Genomic DNA, 17,096 nt, shown 5'->3' on the forward strand with positions numbered 1-17,096 from the left:
TTTTCTTTATGTATGTTTCCTGCCTTTGGGGGGGGGGAAATGGGAGGGTGGAAGAAAAAGAAGTCAAGTGCAGTTTTCTGTATTTACATTGTCAAGTACTTGGCTCCAACTCGCAAACAGAATTTCCAGTCACTGAAGTCACAAATTACTTATACTGATACTGAATCCAAATACTGGAAACTTTCTGAGCAATGATACCAAAACTTCAATTCAGATTGAAAATGTGAAATATCCTATAGTTACACACAAACAGCCACATCACTCTGACTATATGCTTCTTTAACAAACACCTTGTATCAAATCCTTTCTCAAAGTAATGGGACTTTCAGAATCAGTTTGCTAATAGATGTAAGGTCTGTTGGTCAAATAAAAAGGTCAGTGTTCATTAAGTGTGCGCAAGCCCTTTGGGTACACCCAAAATAAATTTCTGAATTCTCATACTTTCCAGCTACTCATAAAATCTCGTAAGTAGAAGAAGATCAGCATGTGCTTTATAGACTACAGCAAAGTCTTTGACTACACACATCTCAAAAAACTATGGAATGCCCTTAAAGACATGGGAGTGCCACTATATTTGATAGTCCTAAAGATAAATTTGTATTTAGGACTAGAGGCTACTATTAGAACAGAATATGGAGAAACAGAATGGTTCTCAATGGGCAAAGGGGTCAGATAAGGTTGCATTCGGTCATCCTGCTTGGTCAAACTGCATACAGAAAATATCATACAAAGAGCAGGGTTAGACTCAGAAGAAGGAGTGATGATAGGAGAAAAGAACATTATCAATCGAAGATATGCAGATGACACCATACTATTAGCAGAAAACATTACAGCCTTTGAACAATTACTGAGGAAGGTAAAAAAAAGTGCAAAGAAAAGGTTAATGCTGAACATAAAGAAAACAAAACTAATAACAATGGAGGATAACCTAGATAATGAAGAAATCCTGTACCTTGGATCAAACACTGATCTGAATGGTGGCTGCAGTGAACAAGAAGATGACTAGGAATGGGAAGGGCAGCCATCAAAGAACTAGAAAAAATCCTAAAGTGTAAAGATATATAACTGAACATAAAGTTAGGATAGTGCAATCCATTCTATTCCCCTAGCACCAGAATTGGACAGAAAAAAATCAACTCATTTGAGATGTGGTGCTGGAGGAGAGTGCTGAGGATACTGTGAAGGGACAAAAAAGACAAACAAATGGTTCTAGAACAGATCAAGCCTGATCTCTCCCTGGAAGCCAAGGTGATGAAACTGAGGCTATCCTACTTTGTCCACATCATGAGAAGGTATGACTCACTAAAGGGCAATAACGCTAGAGAAGGCAGCAAGCAGCAGAAAGAGATGCATGCCAGATGGCTAGACTCAATTAATTTACAGGACCAGAGCAGAGCAGCTGAGGACAGGGGATCTTGGAGATGCCTCATCCACAGGGTCACCATAAGTCATGGTTGACTTGAGGGCAGTTAACAACAACAAAGCCATACTTCCCTGAATTAGATTTTAGACTGAACAGTGTACTGTTAACTCAGTTGTTTGATATCCTGTGTCAATATTAGAAAGCCAATTAAGAGGGGAGGGAACCTTTGTTAGCTAAATAAAAAATATTTTAAAGCATAGGAATTGCTCAGCCAATAGATAGACAATTATGCAACTAGATCAAGTATGCATTCAACCAATTGCCATAGAGGTACTTTCTAGCAAAATAACTGCTGACTGCTGCAGTGATGATGAGATAATAGAAAGCTGGCTCCGTCTTACACAGTGTATATACAGCTACACACTTCTCCCAAGCCCTGTTCCCAGTGGAAATAACTTTAAGCAGTTTCTTATGTGCTTGAGTTTAAATGCCATCTCCTGTAGGCCATATAACATACCATACAAGTATATCATATACAAACTACAGTAACACCCAAAATCCACAAAACAGTGATATCTTTATTGGGACAACCAAAATGCACAATATATATGTTGCAATATACATGCTTGCAATATGTATATTGCAACATGTATGTGGATTTTGGATGTTATTTTACTTTACTATATGGACAACATGGTTACCCCGGATATGTTTTCTGCATATATACAGACATATATGTAAGATACAAATAGATACACATAGGTAAGATTTCTAAAAACAATTTCACTCTGTGTGAATTGCCCACATGAAAAAAGCCTTGAGAACAACTCTAGATGACTAGGAATACACACACACACACACACACACACACACACACACACACACACACAATTCTACCTTCTTAGTGGGGAGGGGAAAAACTATCCAAAGCAGGGATGCTCAAGCTGATATTACTGCATCAGCCCAAGTTTGCAAGAACAAACAGTGAGGGGATACAAAAGTTAAAATCTTACCACATATAGAGAGCTACACTTTCCCTATTGAAAGGCCATAGAAGGCAAAATTGTGAAACTACAAAGTATCGCAATTGAAGGCAGTTAAACTGGCAAGTAAGAAAAGCATCTGCTCTGCAGTGGCTCCAGAATCAGCAAATACTCCAGACTTGAGGAAAAACAAGAAAGACCTGTTATCTTTCCTCTTTCCTTGAGTTGAGACATTTTTGTTCTTTATCATTATTCATGTTGTTCATAAATTCCACAGGTATTTTTTACTTTAATATCACATTGCACTGTAATATACTAAAACCCCTGAGAGGTGCTTAATACATTTTAAAGTGAGTACCATTTTAATACATTTTGAAAGTGAGTCCTTTGTGTAGGATGGAGCCCTGACAGTCACAGGCATCCTCCTGCTTTCCTTTGTGATTAGGTATGGGACCTAAGGATGTAATCTACACTTTAAAACTGGTAACATCCCCATATTCATTTTAATTCAATTTAATATTACAGTTAGCTACTCAACAGATTAACATACATACCATACTGAGATACTACAATGATATTTACTTCACCTAGACAGTTATTACACCAGGAAGAGGAATTATAAAGCCCTCCAATTTGTTGGACTGCAAGACTCAGCATTATTCATCACTGGATGTACTGGCTAGGTCAACTTTTGGATGGCTGCAAAACTGCCACCATTATGATTGCAAACATGTTAGAACTGTAAATACAGTTCAGTTAGGGATGCATATCTTTAGGCTGTGCATCCATAACTGCAATAGTGAATTCCAGCCATATATTTTTAAACAAAATATAGTATGTCAGAATAAAATCATATGTTAGAATTTATACTATGTGTTATTTTAAAATTCATATTAACATATATAAAACAGTCACCATTTGTATGCATGGTTATTAGGCACATTTAGCTTTTTACACTGTCAAGGTATGATTTTCCTTTCTCATGTTTACTATCCCATCATCTTTCCCATATACCTACTACTAGTTCTGTCTTCTATGGGGTGAAGCTGATGGCCCTGTAGGAGTGGTTTCTGGCTGCTCTGGCAGCAATCAGGCCAGGACCACAGCGACCACATGGCCCATTCCCAAAGCAGGCTGCTGTTGCAGTCCCAAGCCGCACCAGCCTAGAGTGGATCCAAATCGACTCCTTTTTAATCCGGCTTTTAGGCCTGGAGCGTGGCCTTGTCACAGTTTCCAGACACTTAGGTTATGCATCACATAAATGCGATACCCCCAAAGTAGCCAGAAGCCACTTTATTTGGCCCATATCTTTTGGGCCTATGTAGCACTTTGACCTAAGAGGACATAATCAACATAATTGTAGTAGCATTAATAGCAATAATAATAATAATAATAATAATAATAATAATAATAATAATAATAATAATATGATTTATTTATATGCCACCCAATCACTGGGAATCCGGGCGGCTTACAACAGAGGAGATAATAGATGGTTCCCTGCCCTCATGCTTACAATCTTTAGACACGACACAAAAGGAGAAGGGAATGGTGGGGGGGAGGGATCAGGTCCAGCATTCTTCTCTCCCTCTGAGGCCTGGAGCAAGGCAGATGGACTGGAGGGAGGGATGCACAGGTTAACAAGCAACTAAAGCTGTGATCTTATACCCACTTAACTGGTAGGAAATCAATCAATAAAATCAATCAGATATATTTGGAGTATATATGTATAAGATTAGTCAGTTTATATATCCTAAAAGAGCCAGAGTCTGTCAGATCTTGGAAGATAAGCTAGGTCATCCCCCAAGTACATCTCTGTACTTGGATGGGAGCTTGCCAATGCAGGTGCTGTAGGCTATAGTTCAAAGGGAGTATTCCTTGCCTAAGAAAATACACACACACACACACACACACACACAAGATTGCACTGACAGAGCATGTTAGACATCTGTTGTGGATGAATTTAGAAAAGAACCTAAAGTTACAGACACATCCTCACAGTTAATTTCTGTTCACTCAAACAGATGGGATTCTCCTGTAGATTGATTTTTCTGAGTGATAGTTTCTTGAATAAACCATCTCATATGCAACACATATCAGAAAGAACAAATTAATAGCTGTTTAACAGACATAGATGCAGACCACCTTCTTTTGTTCTATAGTACTCTACAGCAACTTCTTAGGTGTAAAAAATCAAATAATATTTAATTAGGATTTTTCCAGTTCAGATATGACAGGGCAAAACATTCTGAAAATATATGTAACAGATTCATATGGCCCCCCCTTCAGAATATTGTCCCTTACAATTTGACATTTCTTTTGGGGGAAGGCATATACTCTGAAGGAGTTAATGTCTTTAGAATTCTTTCCCCATCATACATGGGTAACTATCTCTTTAAATAATTTAAATCCTTTCCATCAACTACAAAGCTGTTTTGAAGCCATTTAGCTTTGTTCTTTACATGTGTTCTAATTAAGAAATGACCTTGACATCACACACACCAGAAATCCTGGATTATTTCCTACAGCAAAAATCTACGAAGGGGGATGAAAAAGAGGAAAGAAAGGGGGGGGGGGGAGGAAGGATAGCGCATCCTGTATATTTCTTTTAGTGAGGATCCAAGGAAGTTGTTGGTTGGCTGAATGCTGAAGCAGTTTCACTGCATCATTTTTCCCCCTGTTGTTGTTGTAGAATGTCACAGGGCGGGTTAGTGTGACCTTGAGCTGCATCAGCAGCACAGCAAGGGTCGAGATGCCTGCAGGCGCCCTTGTACTGGATTTGCAAGACAAAAACCTTCAAACTGGCTGAAGGACATCTTAAATCTCTTCAAAGGTTTTCTGAACTAATCTGGGCTGCTCTTAGCCGGAACTGTGCCAGTGTACGAGGCAAAATTAAAAACAAGGTCTTTGACAGGATATTGTCTCCTTTTAACCCTTCTCATGCAGAAGGCAGCACAAGCCTGGGCAGCAGAGAAGCACAGACTTGGCATATAGCAGCATGGTTCTTTCATAAGAAATTATATAAGAAAGCTATCACAAAGAGATGGCACTAATATTAATTCTGAATATGCAGATGCTTCATTGCACAAAATTTCTCTCCTCTCTTTAAAATATAAAGTATAACATTATTACAGCTAGGCTTCTTTCTACAGCTGCACTTTCTACAGTGCAGCAATAGCAGTGTTAGCTTGTTGGCCCAGAAAAAGACAGTTCAGCATTTTGTTTGCAAGTTTCTAGTCAGTTTGTTTGAAACACCTTGACTTTACTAAACCCTGAGATATCAGAATGAAAACTTGTTACATAAGTCCAGGGCACCAGCTTGAACAGTAGCTCTCCCTCTGTACCCATTCTCAAAAAGGACAAGGATAAATGTACAAGACAAACAACATTAGGAATTTACAACATCTGACAAGGCTTCATACCAATCATTTCTCCTAACAGCTAGACAGGCTCAGCTTATCTCCTACTCCAAAGACACCAATTAACTGTATCATTTATACTTGCTGATATGTAGGTTTCAGGACAAGGATATAATGACCTAGGGATGTGAATCCCACTTCTCATGGTCATTGTTTGTTTTCCCCCAAGAAATGAAAATTTTGGATTAGGGAATATTTTATTATAAAATGATGAAAAAAAGTGTCTGCCACAAAGGTTTTTCTATATTACTACATAGTCTCCTTCCCCAGATGATTTCTTAGCATACTTATGTTTTAATGCTGTGAAGAATTTTTCAAATATTTCAGAATACAGAACACTTCCTGAAATATGGTAACAAAGTTGCTGCATGACAGATGGCCTGATCCCTCTTTGTTCTCCCCTGCTTCAGAATCCTCTGTCTTCTCGAGTACACGTGAAAAAGTAGTCTATGTCTGAATATACAGCAACCAAAGCCTGTAAATGACATCAGGAAGAGTTCCTTAATCTGGGCAGTCAGAATTTTGGGATACCCATGAAGATGATAAAAATGAAGTTATTAGAAGAAGAGGAAACTGCATATAGTGATAACTGAGAAAATGAAACTCATTAGACTGATGAAGGAAAATGAGCAGCCAATGCAAGAAGTTTCTGCAAAAGAGTGGGTGTGACAAGTATTTTGCCACCTGGAGAAGGGAGGAAGTGAGAAAAGGGGAAGGACAGGATCTGTTTGCTCTGCTCCAGGCTGAGGCAAAGCTGCAGGAGCCTCGTAGCCTGAACAGACGGACAAGCTTGTTCCCCGAGAAGCTCTCCATTCAGCCTCCCTCTGTCCTGTCTCAGAATGGTGTACAAAAAAAGTTTCAGGCAACCCTCATCCCCACAATTCCCGGCCACCCCCCTTTTCCTCGCCACAACTCTGATGCCCCCTTTCCACCCTGAGTACCCCTATGGAGCTTTCCAATGCCCCCAGGGGGCATTATTGACTACTTTGCGAATCGCTGTACCAGAGCAATGATTCCGAACGTGGGTAGTACTGCCCCCCTGGAGTAGTGGAAAGATCCAAAAGGGCAATGAAGGAAAAAAAGGGAGTGGTGGTGTGGAGGTGAGAAAAAGGGGAGCAGCAGGGTGGGGGTTTCAGTCAAAATACTGATGCACAAGAAAGACAAGGGGAACCAGCGGCCTTTATAATAATAATAAATAACAAAAAAATTATTTATACTATCCCGCCTCTCCCAGATGGATCGAAGCGGGATTACAACCGGATAAAATATACAAAACACAATAAAATACAGTAACAATTTACAAATAGTTCCTTTAAAACAGGTTCTATCAAAAAGCGAGGGAGGAATAGAGATATTAAAAGCTTAGTCAAGAATGGAATAATATTTCTTATACTAGGTCAGGTGAGTAAGCTCGCCAGAAGAGATCCATCTTAACTGCCCTCTTGAAAGCATCCAAGGAGGTAATAAGATGGATCTCTTCCGGGAGACTGTTCCACAATTTCGGAGCCACTACAGTGAAAGTTCTTTGGGAAGTTGAGACGAATCCAGTCGTTTGTAATTCTAGCAAGTTCCACCCAGATGTTCTCAGTGTGCAGGGCGGATTATGTAGGGAGAGGCATTCCTGCAAGTAACATGGGCCCAAGCCATATAGGGCTTTAAAAGTAATAACCAACACCTTGTATTGTACCCAGAAGCTAATCAGCAGTCAGTGAAGAGCTTTTAGAACTGGTGTTATATGGTCAAACTTTGAAGAACCAGTAACCAGTCTGGCTGCCATATTTTGAACCAACTGAAGCTTCCGAACTTGGTACAAGGGTAGCCCCATGGAGAGCGCATTACAGAAATCAAGGCAAGAGATTACCAGAGCATGTACCACTGCTTCAAGATCCTTTTGGTTCAGGTAGGGATGCAGTTGGCGTATCAATTGAAATTGATACCAAGCACTCCTGGCTGGCATCTCTACTTGAGATGACAACTGTAGGGACGAGTCCAGGAGTACTCCCAAACTGTGAACTCTGTCCTTTAGGGGAAATGTGATTTTGTCCAGGACAGGTTGACAAATTTCCTTCCCCTGACTTGGGGTACCTATCTCAAGAACCTCTGTTTTCTCTGGATTCAGCTTGAGTTTGTTTTCCCTCATCCAGCCCATTACTGACTCAAGGCAGGCATTTGCAGGAGAGATGCTATCCTTAGTCACTGTAAGAGTCGGAGGCATAGAGAAGCATATTTGGTTTTCATCAGAGTACTGATAACACCACACCTCATGTTTCCGGATGATCTCGCTCAGCAGCTTCATGTTAATGTTAAACAGCATGGGTGACAGAAGGCGCCTTGAGGGACACCAGATGTCAGCTCTCTTTCAGAAGAGCAACTGCCCCCCAGCATCACCATCTGGAATCTGCCCAAGAAGTAGGAACGGAGCCAATGGAGCACAGTGCCTCCAATTCCTAACTCCCTCAGGCGTTCCAGAAGGATACCACTGCCTATGTTATCAGTACGCAGATGACACCCAAATCTATTTCTCCATGTCTCGTTCGTCGGTCTTGAATTCTGATGGCGTCTCCTCTCTCAATGAATGTCTTCGGGCAGTAATGGGCTGGATGAGGAAAAACAGATTGAGGCTGAATCCAGACAAAACGGAAGTGCTCACGGTAGCGGCCCTGAAACCAATAATTGGGTTGCAACCTCCGGTCCTGGACAGGGTCACACTCTCCGTCAAGGACTGCGTTCGCAGTCTGGGGGTGCTCCTTGACTTGTCGCTCCTGATGTCGAACCAGGTAAATGCGACAGTCAGGAGCGCCTGTTATCAGCTTCGGCTGATACACCAGCTGCGCCCTTTTTTGGAAGTAAGGGATCTTGAGACTGTTGTCCACGCGCTGGTAACCTCACGTCTAGACTTCTGTAATGCGCTCTACATGGGGCTACCCTCGTGCTTGGTCCAGAAACTGCAACTAGTACAGAATATGGCAGCCAGAGTAATTTCTGGAATATCCAGGAGGGACCATATTACCCCGGTTCTAAAGTCCCTCCACTGGCTGCCCATTAGCTTCCGGACCCAGTACAAGGTGTTGGTTATCACCTTTAAAGCCCTAAATGGCTTGGGTCCAAACTATCTTCGGGACCGCCTTCTCCCCTACAATCCTCCCTGCGCACTCCGCTCCTCTGGGAGAGGCCTACTTCAGCCACAAAAATCTAGGCTCTCGACTACCTCCCAGAGGGCATTTTCCATCGTCGCCTCCAGACTGTAGAACGGCCTGCCGGATGAGATCCGGCTGCTTACATCCTTAGACAGCTTTAAAAAGGCTGTTAAGATGAATCTCTTCAGGCAGGCCTTCCCAGAATAGAGAACCCGGCCTCAGAAAAAACGTCTGGGAATAAGATACTGCTGCTCCCATTGATGGTTTGCTAATGTGATGTTGTTGACCTTCTGGTCAGTTTTTAAATTTTATGTTTTTTGTTGTTTTTTTGCTTGTTTTTAATTCTGCATTGAATTTAATACTCTTTTAAGGAGGGGAGGGCACCAAGGATTTTATATGTGCTGTATTTTTAACTTTGTTAGCCGCCCTGATTGTTCTCAGAGGGGCGGGATACAAATAATAATAATAATAATAATAATAATAATAATAATTATTATTATTATTATTATTATTATTATTATTATTATTATTATTATGGTATTGGGTGCCGCTGAGATGTCCAAGAGCACCAACAGGGCCACACCTCCCCTGTCAATGCCCAGACAGAGATCATCGACTAAGGCGACCATGGCAATCTCAACTCAACTTTAGGGCCATGGTGGGGATAAGGGTTTCATGAAACTTTTCTTTTCAGGGTCCCTTAAAACTATTGTGCAGCCTTGTAGATCACTTTATTATGGTGGTGTCTCCTGCTTTTCACCTTCCCACATAAACTCACTACTGTGATGCCATTTTGGAAAACACTTACTGAAGGAAGCAGTGTCAGTAGGGGAGAAGTGTCAGCAAAAAGGAACATTTGGGACCCTGCTTAAGCTTTGTGGATTTTGCTGGGAATTGGATAGTAGGTTGGAGCTACACTGTTGCTCCTGTTTTCTTTCATCAGACAGGCTGACAAAAGAAGCAGCTGAAGAAACTGTGTGGGTTTGTGTGTGTGTTCATGTGCATATGTGTAGGGGGGATGAATTGAAGCTGTGCGGCAAAAGCACATCTCTAGGGAAGGAAGGGGATGAGTATTTGGGGCTGATTCTTCAAAGAGTCCTTCACTCTCTCATCTCTCTTGGATTGAGAGTCCTTCCTTGCCAGGAAGAAGCTTATTCCTTAGCATCCAGTCCCTTGGGAGCAGCAACCAGGCAGCTGGATGAACAGTGATCAAGAAACCTCTCACCCACACAGAAGGGAAGGACAGACAATGAAGGAGGGTCTACTCAATGAAAGAACACCAAAAGTTGTACTCTGCTGGCAGACAAAGAGAAATTGAGGGGAAGTAGCTTGGTAGGCGGGGATAGGTACTGGGGGCAGAATGCAAGTCTTCCTGCCAAGCTACCCAGCTCTAGAATGTATCAGAGGGAGTCTCTGCACAGGTACAACAACCCAATTGTGTGAAGCACAGATACTACGAAGAAGAATCCCTGGTGACAGGTCTGTTGAGCATGGGAGCAAGCAGTAAAAGGTAGCCTGAATCTTATAACATTATTCTGTGTTTCATTAAAAAATCCTGTACCTGTTTCTATGGGAACTTTGTAAAATGTAACAGTGTGAAAAGTCCCCTGAAAATTAAGATATCTTGATATGTATCCATTTTCAAAACGTGGCGACAGCTTTAAAACTGTATGTTCTATTAGTAGATGCCCGATTCTACAAACATACTACATGTACAGAGAGCTACTTGTCAAATGGCATCAGAACCTACATGACAATTAGAATTTCAATGTAAAGCATGATCATTATCAAGTGGGGGCATCCATAGGAAAGACTGGGTGAATTTATTTTAGTTTTCCTTATTCACATGTTACAAAGGAGAGAGACACATGATCTGTAGTCCCCACCACCACTATTAGCTGGTTTAAGAACAAACCATATAATTCAAAGAATCACATAAAAAATGAAGAATTGACTGGGCATAAACTGGATATGGCCCCAGCTTTTAAGGACCTGATACAAAGCAAGCAACCATATGAAACAGATGGAACTATCACCTGGGCCGGTTACAAACCGGCACTTTAGTGCGTGACGAGCATGCACTAGGGTTACAAAAGGGCGGTGCTTCTGCACCGCCCCAACCCTAGTGCGTGCTTGTCACGCACTAAACGGCGGCGGCCCTTCCATACGGCCGCCACCATGAGGACGTCACGGCCGCGCCGCCTCTAGACAGGGCGGCGCGGACGTGATGTCCTCAATCCGCGGCAGGGCGCCTAGGGCGCCCTTTCCGCGGACCAGGAAGGAGCTCCGTTTCGGAGCTCCTTTCTGGTCCGCGGCGCCGCTTTGCTTAGCTGGGCGCAGCCTTCAGACGGCTGCGCCCAGCAAAGCAAGGGAGAAAGGGGCCAAGCGGCCCCTTTCTCCCCCTCCCTGCCGCCGTGGGGTGTCCTTGGGGCTTGAAGCCCCAAGGACACCCCTTTTCAGGCTGTGGGGAAGCGGCGTTTTGCTGCTTCCCCGCAGCCTGAAAAGTGGCGGATCGGGGCCTCAGCGGCTGCCGTTCTAGCAGCTCAGGCCCCGATCCGGTGGGGAAAGGGGCGGGTGCAGACCGCCTCAAAGAGGCGGTCTGTAACCCGCCCTGGATTGTTTCACTAGGATTGTTTCAGTGGTGTTGTGCAAGTTGATATTAAACTCGATAGCTAAGGAAAAACTTAAATATAAAATTGTTAAGTCTTGCTTGCACCATCAGTTTTACACTGGATATATATTGTTGCTGAAAGAAAAACATCTGATGGTTTATAAATCTTTCATCCAGAAAATAGTTATTCCTGAGTATTTGCAACTTTCAACCTTACTTCTCTGGCTTTTCATAGAGTTGGAAGAGACCACAAGGGCCATCCAGTCCAACTCCCTGCCATGCAGGAAATGACAATCATAGCATCCCAGACAGATGGCCATCCAGCCTCTACTTAAAGACCTTCAAAGAAGGAGACTCCACCACTCTCTGAGGGAGTGTGTTCCACTTTTGAACAGTAATGAAACTATAGCAGGGCACTTTTCAACTCCCACTAAACATTTCACTATTCCAAGCACAAAACATACACTGTATAGGAAATGTGATACAACCCTCAATATGGCAACTCATATTCTGATGGCCCTATTTGATCTAGCCCTGATCCTGAATACCCAGGTAGTGACTATGTCCAAAAGAGCCTTTGTACTTCTATCTGCATCTCCTCATACACAATTCCTATTTGGCCATGGTGAAATGTGTCTTACAATACATCACAATGGATTGCTGCAAGTCATCTATGTACAAATGCATTTGATATGAGAAAACTGCAGGAGACCCAAAAAGTGGCAGCCAGGTTTTTAATAGTGCTGCAAATATGGAATATGTTGCTCCCCTCTTGAATCAGCTGCACTAGCTTCCAATTTGTTTCCAGGAAAAATACAAAGTGCTGGTGATGAGCTTTAAAGTTTTACTACCAATAGTTCAGAAATAACAGTTGGAGGACTGCCTTTTCTTGCATACGCTTCTCAGCCTATTGAGATGATCTTCTGAAGGCTTCTAAGTAGTTCAGTGTTCCCAGAAATATGTTCGATTGCTATCAAGATGAGAGCCCCTTCTAAAAGCTGGCCCTAGCTCCCAAGGAGTTCTAGCTGGTCCCTTATTTAGGAGAATCCTGGAAATTAATAAAACCTGTTTTTTTAAAATAAACTTACTGTCAGCTCTGTTGGTGTAATGCATTCCCTTTCAATAATGATTTTATCATTTAAATACTTCTGGAATTATGATTTTTAAACTGGTGATGTCCTTTTCAACAATGGTTTTAGAATCTTAATACTTCTGGAATTAAGATTTTTAAACTGTTGATTTATGATTTGACTTTTCTTTTTAGGTGCCTTTTAGGTGTATCTTTGTATTGCATTTCCGTTATTTTGCTGCTAGAGAAGTGTCAAAATTCCCATTTAGATATTAGGCCTCAATTATTACTATGCTATGTATTTTTTTGATTTTGTACCGTGTATGCTATGTTACGTACTTTGGAGTATATTTGTTGTATCTTTATTATTTATCAGATTATTTGACACTGTAACTGTAACTCCTGATAATGATGTGCTGCTTTATTAGGAAATGGCATTTTCATTTCTCTAAGTCTGTGTCACATAACAGTTTGCTCAGAAAACAGGAGAAGACTGTCTTTATTATTTGGCTGAGCTTTTGCTTTATCACACATGATAAATTTGGGACAGGACTGACTGCAGAAGGTTTTGTTTTTTAACACTGGTACCAGCCTGTAGGCTCAGTAAATTTTTGTCAGAAAGACAAAAACATCTGAAAGAGGCCCTTTTATAGTCAAGTATCCTTGGAATTTTCTGAAACCACAATATTAAAATGCTGCTATATTACTAAGGTGTTCATTTGTGTTGTGCAAAAGAAAGAGATGTGAGGTTACTGTATTGCTTTAAACAATGATAGGACAATTATATAATAGCTACTTCTATTGTTACTCACTTTTGCTACTAAAATGAAATTATTATTTTTTATGATTAGATACATCTCCTGTTAACAATTTATGGACATCAGTTAAATTCTTTGGCAACTGTCTCAGAAAACCAAACTAAATGCTACAGCTAATATATTTAGCAAAATACCTCACAACAGTCTCCCCTTAGCAACACCATATTACATAAAAGTATGTTTTAATTATGACTGCAATCACATACAATTATTTTTACATAATTATTATTGTTCAATATGTCTCATTGTCCTATACAGTTTTCATAATGTTCAGCGGGCCCTTGGTATCTGCTGGGGTTTGATTCCATGACCCCTGTCGATACCAAAATCCATGGATGTTGAAATCCCATTAAGTACAATGCCATAGTAAAATGTTGTCCCTTATATAAAATGGAAAATCAAAGTTTACTTTTTGGAATTCATATTTTTAAAAATATTTTCAAACCAAGGATAGTTGAATCTGTGGATTAAGAATCTGTGAATACAGAGGTTTGACTGGACTATATGTTGAGTATCCCTTAGCTGAAATATTTGGGACCAGAAGTGTTTTGGCGCTTTTGGCTTCTCCCCCCCCCTTTTTTTTTTTGGGGGCATTTTGGAATATTTGCAAATACATAATGAAGTATCTTGGAGGTGGAACCCAAACCTAAACATGAAATTCATTTATGTTTCATATACACCTTATATAAATATCGAATTTTGGAGAATTTCGGATTTTGGAATAAGGGTCCTGATACAGACAGACCAAAATAAAGCTGTTTCAAGTCACTTTGGAGGTATGCTGTTTAAATGATACATGCATCTAAGAGTCCAGAAGCTACACCAAAGCCACACTCCAGTCCTAAGGACTGGAATGCAGCTTTGGTACAGCTTCCAGACTTTTAGAACGCATGCATTGTTGAAACACCATACCTCCAAAGTGACCTGAAGCAGCTTTATTTTGGCCTGTCTGTATAGGGCCAAGGGTTACTCAGCCTGTAATAATTTTAGAAACTTCAGCCTACAGTCTTTTTTCCCTGAGGCAAAGCACAAATAGCAGGACCCCATGAATACAACAGTTGGCCAACAGCAGAACTGTAGCATGAAACTATCACAAAGATAAACTTTTCTCTCTCATACTGCAGCTACCAAGAAAATAACAGTAAGTTTCATAAGTGGCATGAAACATATGCTAAAAAGTTTGTTCCTTTCCTAGCCCTAGAAATTCCTTATTCTCAGACATGTTGCCTATTGTCTTGTCAGTGTTTTAAAATCCAAGTGCTAGTAAAATAAACATTGCTCTATTTTGGAAAATGTTTGTTCACATTTGTATATGTTATATAATCTTAGCATCACAGAGATTTGAATTAGTTAGCAAGCACTATACAGTGGCTTGCTGGGAAAGATGTAATAGCTTATAGCCCTGTCAATGTAATGTCCTATACAAAGTATATATTGGGATACAGCCTGCAAAAGCAGTCACAGCTGAAATGCCACTGCACTGCAGCAATCTCTGGTTGTCAAATCAACCCTTTGAGCATACATTAAAGTACTTAAAGAAGTGAATGGACTGAATGATACCATGTATAAGTCTATAAGTAATGCAGGAATCAGAAATAGCAAGAACACAGCCTTATATATCCTCCTCATTTTAGGCTTTGGACTAAATTACATTAGCCTGACTATTCAAAATTGATAGCTTGACTTTAAGGAACACATGATATTGAAGTAAGAAATAAGAATCACAGACAGTCATCAGAACAAAAGAAATCAGAAATTATTCAATCACAGGGTAGGGCGGGGATCCAAAATCAAGTTTTATGAGCAAAACTATAAATGAAACAGAATTTCTTGATATTATAAACTACTTGCCTAAAATACAACAAAAATGCTTTGCCCCCAATCATATCAAGAATCACCTAGTATAGCACTACACTATTTCCAAGAGTGGCCAACTAGATGCTTTTAGGGAATTCATAACCAGGACACAGAGGTGATAACTTTAATTGTTTAATGTGACTTAATTATTAATTGGGCTGTACTGTATTTCAAAATGGAGGAATGTCGAAGGTCCATGAAAGTAGTTACTGACCTTCATATATTCATTTGTGTCATTTTACAGAAAACCACTCAAGCTAGTTATCATTGACCTGGTATAAGGAATTTCATAATTCACCTACACTGGGTAACAGCTCTCGAGTCAGTTTCACTTAATGACTTCAAGTTCTCACAGTATGACAATCAATTCTTCCATTCTATTCACCATGTATAAATGTCACTGTGGAGGATCTCATAGATTTCTCACACTAGTTCTTTCAGATTACCTCACACTGTGTCTTTCAGATCTCACCAATTGGGACCAAAATTTGTGACCACCACAGGATTAAACAGGATTCTTCTCCTGTTTTATGACCAATTGAGGCTTCTTTTACTTCAGAACTATGGGGCTGAACAGACCTGTGGCCACCCCTTTAGCACCGGATCGGGACCGTGGCCACTACAGCTGCAGCCCGGATCTGACCTTTCCGTGGTGCTAAAAGAAGTCACAAAAAGCTGCTCCTTTGTGAGCCACGAAAAGGGCACCATAGCCAATAGTGCCACAGCTTTTTGGCACTCCTTTGGTGCTGTGTCACCTAGATGCAGTGCCAGATGAGCACTGTGACGCTGCCCACCGCGCGGTTGGGTGTGCAGCAGTACGCTGGCATGGGGGAAGAACTGGGGCATGCATCATGAGGATGTCGGCCTTTCTCGCCAGTCTGTTGTAGCTGTATCTCTTTAATCATCCGTGGTCTTCCCACTGACTTAAGTCTCTTTATTATTAAGTAATTTTAGTATTCTTAGTAGCATGTTTTGATGTTAAACATAAATCACTTCAGGCCACTCCTTTGTGAACAAAAAGAAAATAACTTTTATTCACAGAAAGAGCTTATGATGGTATCTCTTTTAGTAGTTGGTTCTCAAAGCTTATGGTTACGAAGTGTATATTATTTCAGTGATTACAAACTGACTTTGTTTCAGTTCACTCAAGAACTTAAGTTACTCTTCAATAGTGTTTTAGTTCTTTCGTCACACTTTCCACTAAAGAAATAAAAGAAAGAAAGAAAGCTTATTCACCAGGAGTATAAATCCTATGAATCTCTAGCTTTAATCCACTTCGATCTGTAGGGAGAGGCAGGGGATACAAATAAAATTTATTATTATTATTAATCATAAATTACAATTCTACAAAATAATGTGGATCTGAGCATTCCCTTCACTGGCTCTCCACTGTTCAAAGAATTTATCAATTTAAACTGATTTCACAGGACTTCTTTTGTCCTTCTGAAATCCCCCCAGATTCCCTATATGGGAATTTGCATCCCTAAGGCTAAACCCTTAGTTCCAACTGCACTCTTGACAGTTCTAAGACACATTCCTGCCTCAGCAGGCATGACATACTCAAATGCTCTTCATGGCTCCTCCTCCTTTATATATTTGCTCATTAGGCAGGCCTAAGACATCAGATGAATACTTGTGGATAAGACCAAAAGGCATACCTAGTCCAGGATCCCTGCTATTGTTCCCCAGCAACTGGACCTTTCATGCTGTTGTCTATCGCTACATCTAGTATGAATTCCTCAGTTTAACTATATATTGTACGAATAATTTTTCCTGTTCACAGTCTTTAAAGTTGCTAGATTGGACTGATAGCTTTTGCTTGGTTTATTTCAACTTTTG

At 40.7% G+C, this 17,096-nt stretch overlaps 1 protein-coding gene across 1 annotated transcript in view; it reads right to left on the reverse strand.

The window, feature by feature from the left end:
• NRIP1 (nuclear receptor interacting protein 1) overlaps window positions 1-17,096 on the reverse strand; it is a 103,363-nt gene that overhangs the window by 34,609 nt on the left and 51,658 nt on the right. The window lies entirely within an intron of this gene.

The sequence above is a fragment of the Sceloporus undulatus genome, chromosome 3 (assembly GCF_019175285.1).
Source record: "Sceloporus undulatus isolate JIND9_A2432 ecotype Alabama chromosome 3, SceUnd_v1.1, whole genome shotgun sequence".
Taxonomy (NCBI): domain Eukaryota; kingdom Metazoa; phylum Chordata; class Lepidosauria; order Squamata; family Phrynosomatidae; genus Sceloporus; species Sceloporus undulatus.